We start from the raw sequence: 7,653 nt of genomic DNA on the forward strand, positions 1-7,653 counted from the left end.
GCAGGGTGGGGGAGCGACAGGGTGTCGTTGCCCAGCTTTATAAATCGACCGCTCCAAATGTCGCTGGAGCCCACGTTGCTGTTTAGAGGCCAAACGGAGATGGGGAAAGGGGGATGCAGTCACAGCCAAGGACTGCATTGTGCACACTAAGTGGCCTGATTAAACAGCAGGCAAACAGGAGTTAAGTAAGCGATGAGAGTTCTCTGGGCACGTGTTAGAAAGAGGTTGGCCAGGGGAAGGGCTCCCAAAAAAAAACAAAAAAAAAAAACAACAACAACATTGTGGCATGGCCAAGAGTGATTTTGTGTTACACCCTGCATTGACCGCTGCATGCTTGAGTCTGCAGATATTATCTAGTTATATAAATAAAGAATTGCTTGTGCATCCTACTGATTATGTTGTAGCCATCTACCAATAGATTAAATGTCCTTTCCTTTGGGGCTAATATAATAATCCTTTAGCCTTCTTAGTGCCTTTCATCTGAGGCTCTTAAAGAATTTTATCAACATTAATTAACCCTCTTAACCTGCCCTGGAGTATAGACAGTATTCCAGGTGGTGACACTGTCATGATGGGTGCCATAGATAGGATTGTAATAACAATAAATTGGACCACTCCCTATACTCCACTGTCATAAGAACAGCCACGCTGGGTCAGACCAAAGGTCCATCCAGCTCAGTACCCTGTCTGCCTACAGTGGCCAATGCCAGGTGTCCCAGAGGGAGTGAACTGACAAGGTACTGATCAAGCAATCTCTCTCCTGCCATCCATCTCCACCCTCTGATGAACAGAAGCTAGGGACACCATTCCTTACCCATATGGCTAACAGCCATTACATGAACTTAAATTCATGGAAGTTATCTAGTTCTCTTTTAAACACTGTTATAGTCCTAGCCTTCACAACCTCCTCAGGCAAGGAGTTCCACAGATTGACTGTGTGAAGAACTTCCTTTTATTTGTTTTAAACATGCTGCCCATTAGTTTCATTTGGTGGCCTCTAGTTCTTATATTATGGGAACAAGTAAATGACTTTTCCTTATTCACTTTCTCCACACCACTTATGGTTTTATAGACCTCTATCATATCCCCCCCTTAGTCTCTTCTCTTCCAAGCTGAAAAGTCCTAGTCTCTTTAATCTCTCCTCATATAGGACCCATTCCAAACCCCTAATCATTTTAGTTGTCCTTCTTTGAACCTTTTCTAATGCCAGTATATCTTTTTTGAGATGAGGAGACCACATCTGTATGCAGTATTCAAGATGTAGGTGTACCATGGATTTATATAAGGGCAATACAATATTCTCTGTCTTATTCTCTATCTCTTTTTTAATAATTCCTAACATCCTGTTTGCTTTTTTCACTGCCACTGCACACTGCATGGATTTCTTCAGAGAACTATCCATGATGACTAAAAGATCTCTTTCCTGATAAGCTGTAGCTAAATTAGCACCCATTAGCATATCATCATAGTATATGTATAGTTGGGGTTATTCTTTCCAATGTGCATTACTTTACATTTATCCACATTAAATTTAAATTTGCCATTTGTTGCCCAATCACTTAGTTTGGTGAGATCTTTTTTAAGTTCTTTACAGTCTGCTTTGGTCTTAACTATCTTGAACAATTTAGTATTATCTGCAAACTTTGCCACTTCACTGTTTACCCTTTTCTCCAGATCATTTATGAATAAGTTGAATAGGATTGGTCCTATGACTGACCCTTGGGGAACACCACAAGTTACCCCTCTCCATTCTGAAAATTTACCATTTATTCCTACCCTTTGTTTCCTGTCTTTTAACCAGTTCTCAGTCCATGAAAGGATCTTCCCTGTTATCTCATGACAACGTAATTTACGTAAGAGCCTTTGATGAGGGACCTTGTCAAAGCTTTCTGGAAATTTAAGTACGCTATATCTACTGGATCCCTCTTGTCCACATTTGTTGACCACTTCAAAGAACTCTAACAGATTAGTAAGACATGATTTCCCTTTACAGAAGCCATGTTGACTTTTGCCCAACAAATTATGTTCTTCTACATGTCTGACAATTTTATTCTTTACTATTGTTTCAACTAATTTGCCTGGTACTGACGTTAGACTTACCGGTCTGTAATTGCCGGGATCGCCTCTAGAGCCCTTTTTAAATATCGGTGTTACATTAGCTATCTTACAGTCATTGGGCACAGAAGCTAATTTAAAGGATAGGTTACAAACCATAGTTAATAGTTCTGCAATTTCACATTTGAGTTCTTTCAGAACTCTTGGGCGAATGCCATCTGGTCCTGGTGACTTGTTACTGTTAAGTTTATCAATTAATTCCGAAACTTCCTCTAATGACACTTCAATCTGTGACAGGTTCTCAGATTTGTCACCTACAAAGGACGGGTCAGGTTAGGGAAACTCCCTAACATCCTCAGCTGTGAAGACTGAAGCAAAGAATTTATTTAGTTTCTCCACAATGACTTTATCATCTTTACGTGCTCCTTTTGTATCTCTGTCATCCAGGGGTCCCACTGGTTGTTTAGCAGGCTTCATGCTTCTGATATACTTAAAAAACATTTTATTATTAGTGTTTGAGTTTTTGGCTAGCTGTTCTTTAAACTCCTTTTTGGTTTTTCTGATTACATTTTTATACTTAATTTGGCAGTGTTTATGCTCCATTCTATTTACCTCACTAGGATTTGACTTCCTCTTTTTAAAAGATGCCTTTTTATCTCTCACTGCTTCTTTTACATGGTTAAACCAACCCACGGTGGCTCTTTTTCAGTTCTTCTACTATGCTTTTAATTTGGGGTATACATTTAAGTTAGGCCTCTATTATGGTGTCTTTGAAAAGAGTCCATGCAGCTTGTAGGGATTTTACTGTAGTCACTGTACCTTTTAATTTCTGTTTAACTAACCTCCTCATTTTTGCATAGTTCTCCTTTTTGAAATTAAATGCCACAGTGTTGGGCTTCTGAGGTGTTTTTCCCACCACAGGAATGTTAAATGTTATTATATTATGGTCACTATTTCCAAGCGGTCCTGTTATAGTTACCTCTTGGACCAGAACCTGCGTGGCACTCAGGACTAAATTGAGAATTGCCTCTCCCCTTGTGGGTTCCTGTACCAGCTGCTCCAAGAAGCAATCGTTTAAGGTATCAAGAAGTTTTGTCTCTGCATCTCGTCCTGAGGTGACATGTACCCAGTCAACATGGGGATAGTTGAAATCCCCCACTATTATTGAGTTCTTTGTTTTGATAGCCTCTCTAATCTCCCTTAGCATTTCATAGTCACTATTTCTGTCCTGGTCAGGTGGTCGATAATTATATTCTTATTAGAGCCGGGAATTACTATCCATAGAGATTCTATAGAACATGTTGATTCATTTAAGATTTTTACTTCATTTGATTCTAAATTTTCTTTCATATGTAGTGCCACTCCCACACCCACATGACCTGTTCTGTCCTTCCGATATATTTTGTACCCTGGAATGACTGTGTCCCATTGATTGTCTTCATTTCACCAGGTTTCTGTGATGCCTATTATTATCAGTAGCCTCCTTTAACAGCAGGCACATTAGTTCACCTATCTTATTTTTTAGACTTCTAGCATTTGTGTACAAGCATTTTAAAAACTTGTCACTGTTTATTTGTCTGCCCTTCTCTGATGTGTCAGATTCTTTTTTATGTGAATGTTTTTAGTCTGATCTGGCCCATTCTTTATCCTCTTCCATCCTCTCCTCCTGACTAAAACCTAGAGAATCTCTATCAATAGACTCTCCTCTAAGAGACGTCTCTGTTTGATCCACGTGCTCCTCTGCACCAATCAGCTTTCCCCCATCTCTTAGTTTAAAAACTGCTCTGCGACCTTTTTAATATTAAGTGCCAGCAGTCTGGATCCACTTTGGTTTAGGTGGAGCCCATCCTTCCTGTATAGGCTCCCCCTCTCCCAAAAGTTTTCCCAGTTCTTTATAAATCTAAACCCCTCCTCCCTACACCATCGTCTCATCCATGCATTGAGACTGAAGCTCTTCCTGCCTACCTGGCCCTGCGCGTGGAACTGAAAGCATTTCTGAGAATCCCACCATAGAGGTCCTGGATTTCAGTTTCTCTCCTAGCAGCCTAAGTTTGGCCGCCAGGACGTCTCTGCTACCCTTGCCTATGTCATTGGTACCTACATGTACCACGATTACCGGCTCCTCCCCAGCACTACACATAAGTCTATCCTCAACCCTATTATCCTACCACACTTCCCTACCATACCACTGCTGTCACACACAATGTCCACTCCTCTTTCCACTCTCCTAGGTCCTCCCCATCTTGGCAGGACAACAGCTTTTTGGCCAGCCCCCCAACAATGTGCTTCTCCCATGCAGCTTATTGGTGCTAACCTGCCACCAAATAAAATGTAATTTTATTTGTAGTAGTAGAAGGAAAACACTAATTGTGGCAACACTTTGGGACGGAACCCCATCACCAGGCCTCATGTGGTTTAACTGTCTTTTCATAGTACAATTATAATGATCACCAATTCTTTGTATTTACAGGCACTTTTATACAGTGTGGATTAGGGTATCATTTCCAAATGGGAAACCTACCTGAGGAGTGGAGTGGTGAAGTGGCAGGCCCCACAACACAGAGTCAGGAACAGTATCCAGCAGTTCTAATTCCCGGTCCTGTGCTCACTTTTAGATCAAGCTCCCAGTAGCATCCATCAGGTCTTCTCTGCTTGTTTGGAGCAGATATTTCTAGCCTGTGACTAAAGCAAATCCTCGTGTTATTCCCAACGCACTAGTACAGGGTGGCCAACCTAAACCGGAGAAGGAGCCAGAATTTACCAATGCACATTACCAAAGAGCAACAGTTCTATGTCACCAGCTCTGATCTTCTGCCCACCACCACTCTCAGCACATCCCACCCACTGGCAGCCCCACCGGTCAGTGCCTCCTTCTCCTTTTCCTCCTGCCCACTGCGATCAGCTCTTTCTCAGTGGGAGACACTGGAGGGGGGAAGATGGGTGTGACAGGCTCAGTGGAGTGGCAGGATCCTAGGGGGAAAAGAGTCTGGGGGTTGAACAGTGAGCACACTCTGGCCTAGTGATAAGTTGGTACCAGTAGCTCCAGCCCTGGATTTGGTACCTATGCAAGGAGCTGCATATTAACTTCTGAAGAGCCGCATGTGGCCCTGGAGCCTCAGGTTGGCCACTTGTGCTCTAGTACTTTGCTCTTCTAAAGCACCATTTCCCGGAGGCCCTGATCCTGCAATGAGATGTGAACAGAGGCAGGGATCTGCCTTCTCGTTCTTCTTGCAGGATTGGGATGTCAGTGTGTTGCACACATTCATGAAGCCTCCTAAGTCTCTCAAGATCAAAGAGACTTATTTCCTCACTTCATAATGGAGGAACCAAGTCTTGGAGCGGGGAAGTGACTTGCCTGAGTTCACACAGCAAGTCAGTGATAAAACTGTGAACACCTCAGTGCCCTTCTTTAAATATAAGAGGATGTTCCCTCCTTGAGATTACTGTGGGTATAACAGTAAGCACGCTGCCAACAGAAATTAGTTAACAAAGGGTTACCATCGACTGTCCCCAGTTCTCCCTCTTTGGAGCACAGGATTTGCTACCCTGAATCTGCACCTTGGTCTTCTCGGGTGGTATTCCCACCCCACTGTCCCTCCACCAATGGACAAGGGGTTTCTCATCCCACAAGCCTTACGCAACACCGGACAGGAGATCAGTTTATGCACTGGAGCGTGAGACGGGATTAGCACATGCCACTGCAAATATTGACCAGGAAATTCTCTAGCCCTTTTCAAAACCCAGCCCCAGGTCTTGACTTTTCCTAAATGAAGCAATTACATGTTACAGAGCCCTAATTAAATTGCTGTGATCAGAACCCCACTTGGGCTGGCCTCACATTCCCTGTACAGTATCATGTGCTATATATGCCAGACAACTACCACACCCACTATGAGTCAGCAGGACGTTAAACTTAGCAGGGCTTTATCCAGGGCCAAAATAAAGTCAAAACTAATATGTTTTGATAGTACAAGGGTGATGCAGAATCTCTCAGTCACCATTTCTCTTTTGGGAGGTGGGGGAGGAGCAGAGAGATAGTCAAGATACCATCTCTGCCCCAGAAGATTGTCAACCCAGACTGACTAACCCAGCCTAGACATCAGATTCAGGGCCTGCCTCCTCAGTACCCTTGCCTTATTCAGAACTCCACAGGAGGACCAGGCAGAAGAACCAGTTCTATGTGTCAGCAGTGACCGTGTGAAGCGTTTACATCATCACTTTCAGGGACTTGGCTGCAACAGGAGCTTGCTTCAGACTCCCCCGCTGTTCTTCCAGAGTTTGGAAACATCCAGCCATGGGAACAAAGCCAGACAGAAGATGACTGATTCCACATGCTCAGCTGATCAGACCTGGTGGCTCAGGATACATGGGTGAAAGTGACCAAAGGCAAGCAGGATACTGTACTCAGTGGCTAGAGGGGTCCCCAAGAACTTGACTAGCATAACAAGAGGATGTCTAGCCTTTGAAACTCATATTAATATGGGCTGGTGAGCGGCTCCACCCTGCCATAATCTCTGCTTATACCTCACTGCCTACTTATCCTTCTCTTAAGATTCATTCCTGCCCACTCCCCTTGCTTCCTTTACTCACGGCTGATTTTGTGTCACCTTCCCCATGGCCTTCCACCTGAACAGCCTTCCAAGAGAAATGTAATGAGCACCTTTCTTGCAGCTCACATCTGAAAACCCAACTGATCTGCAAGGCCTCTGAGTGGTAAAATGACCCAAGCGTTTCACCCTGTTCGCGCTCTGTGTTGGGCTGGATTGTTAGTCTAGTCATGAATTCATTGAAGCTAGGGGATGTGAATCATCACCAAGGGGCAGCCCTTTGCCCATGGCCCACCGTGAGTGGAGGGCTGCACCAGCCCTGTGGGGCTGCCGGCTCCCAGACCACATGGGCTAGGAGTTGGCAGCCTTGCATGGGGCTGAAAGAGGCAGCCCAGTCAGGGGGAGGAGGAGGAGTTGCTGGCTCCCAGGCCTCCTCTGCTGTCGCTTCAAGTCCTGCGCAAGCCTGCAAACTCCCTAACCATATGGGCTGGGAGCCAGTGTGAGGCAGGAAGCAACCAGGCTGGAGAATCCCCTGCCAGTGGTGTGGAGGCCACTCCAGCCTGTCCCCATTTAATCAGTTAAACCAACTGGATAAACTTATTGTTAAAACAGGTAAGTAATTAAACAGGATTTTACATCCCCAGCCCATACTCACTCCTGGAAAACAAATGGTAAATAATCACTCTAAAGGGGTGTGCAGATTCTTACCTGAACTGTAAGATTGGGTGGGGACTTCCAAAGTAAGATGGGGCAGTTGTTTCTGGCTCCTCACCAGCCTTCCTTTGGGATGCTGTTTGCAAGAGCCGCCCCTGCTCTATCTTCTACATCACGTACCTCTTCACAGTTACAGGAATAGAACGGGAAGTCAGGTCACACAGCCCTCTTTGGCAGAGGAAGATATTACAGCAAAGGGCACTAAAGAAATCCTCTAGAAGATGGTCAGACTGACATTATGTCTCCCCCACCCTCTTTGAAATAGGTATGCAAGGGGAGGGGCAGGCCCTCATCCAAAAGGCAAGGCTCCCAAGGAGGGGAGGTACTGGGCCAAGTG

At 44.5% G+C, this 7,653-nt stretch overlaps 1 protein-coding gene across 1 annotated transcript in view; it reads right to left on the reverse strand.

Annotated features, from left to right (window-relative positions):
* The window catches only part of ACLY (ATP citrate lyase), a 64,046-nt gene extending 59,315 nt beyond the window's left edge, over window positions 1-4,731 (reverse strand). Inside the window, exon 1 of the mRNA XM_075911562.2 lies at window positions 4,577-4,731. The gene's annotated coding sequence lies outside the window, so the exon portion shown is untranslated. The remainder of the gene's footprint in view (window positions 1-4,576) is intronic.
* Between the last annotated feature and the right edge of the window lie 2,922 nt (window positions 4,732-7,653).

This window comes from Pelodiscus sinensis, chromosome 29, assembly GCF_052426305.1.
Source record: "Pelodiscus sinensis isolate ZL-2025 chromosome 29, ASM5242630v1, whole genome shotgun sequence".
NCBI classification, from domain to species: domain Eukaryota; kingdom Metazoa; phylum Chordata; order Testudines; family Trionychidae; genus Pelodiscus; species Pelodiscus sinensis.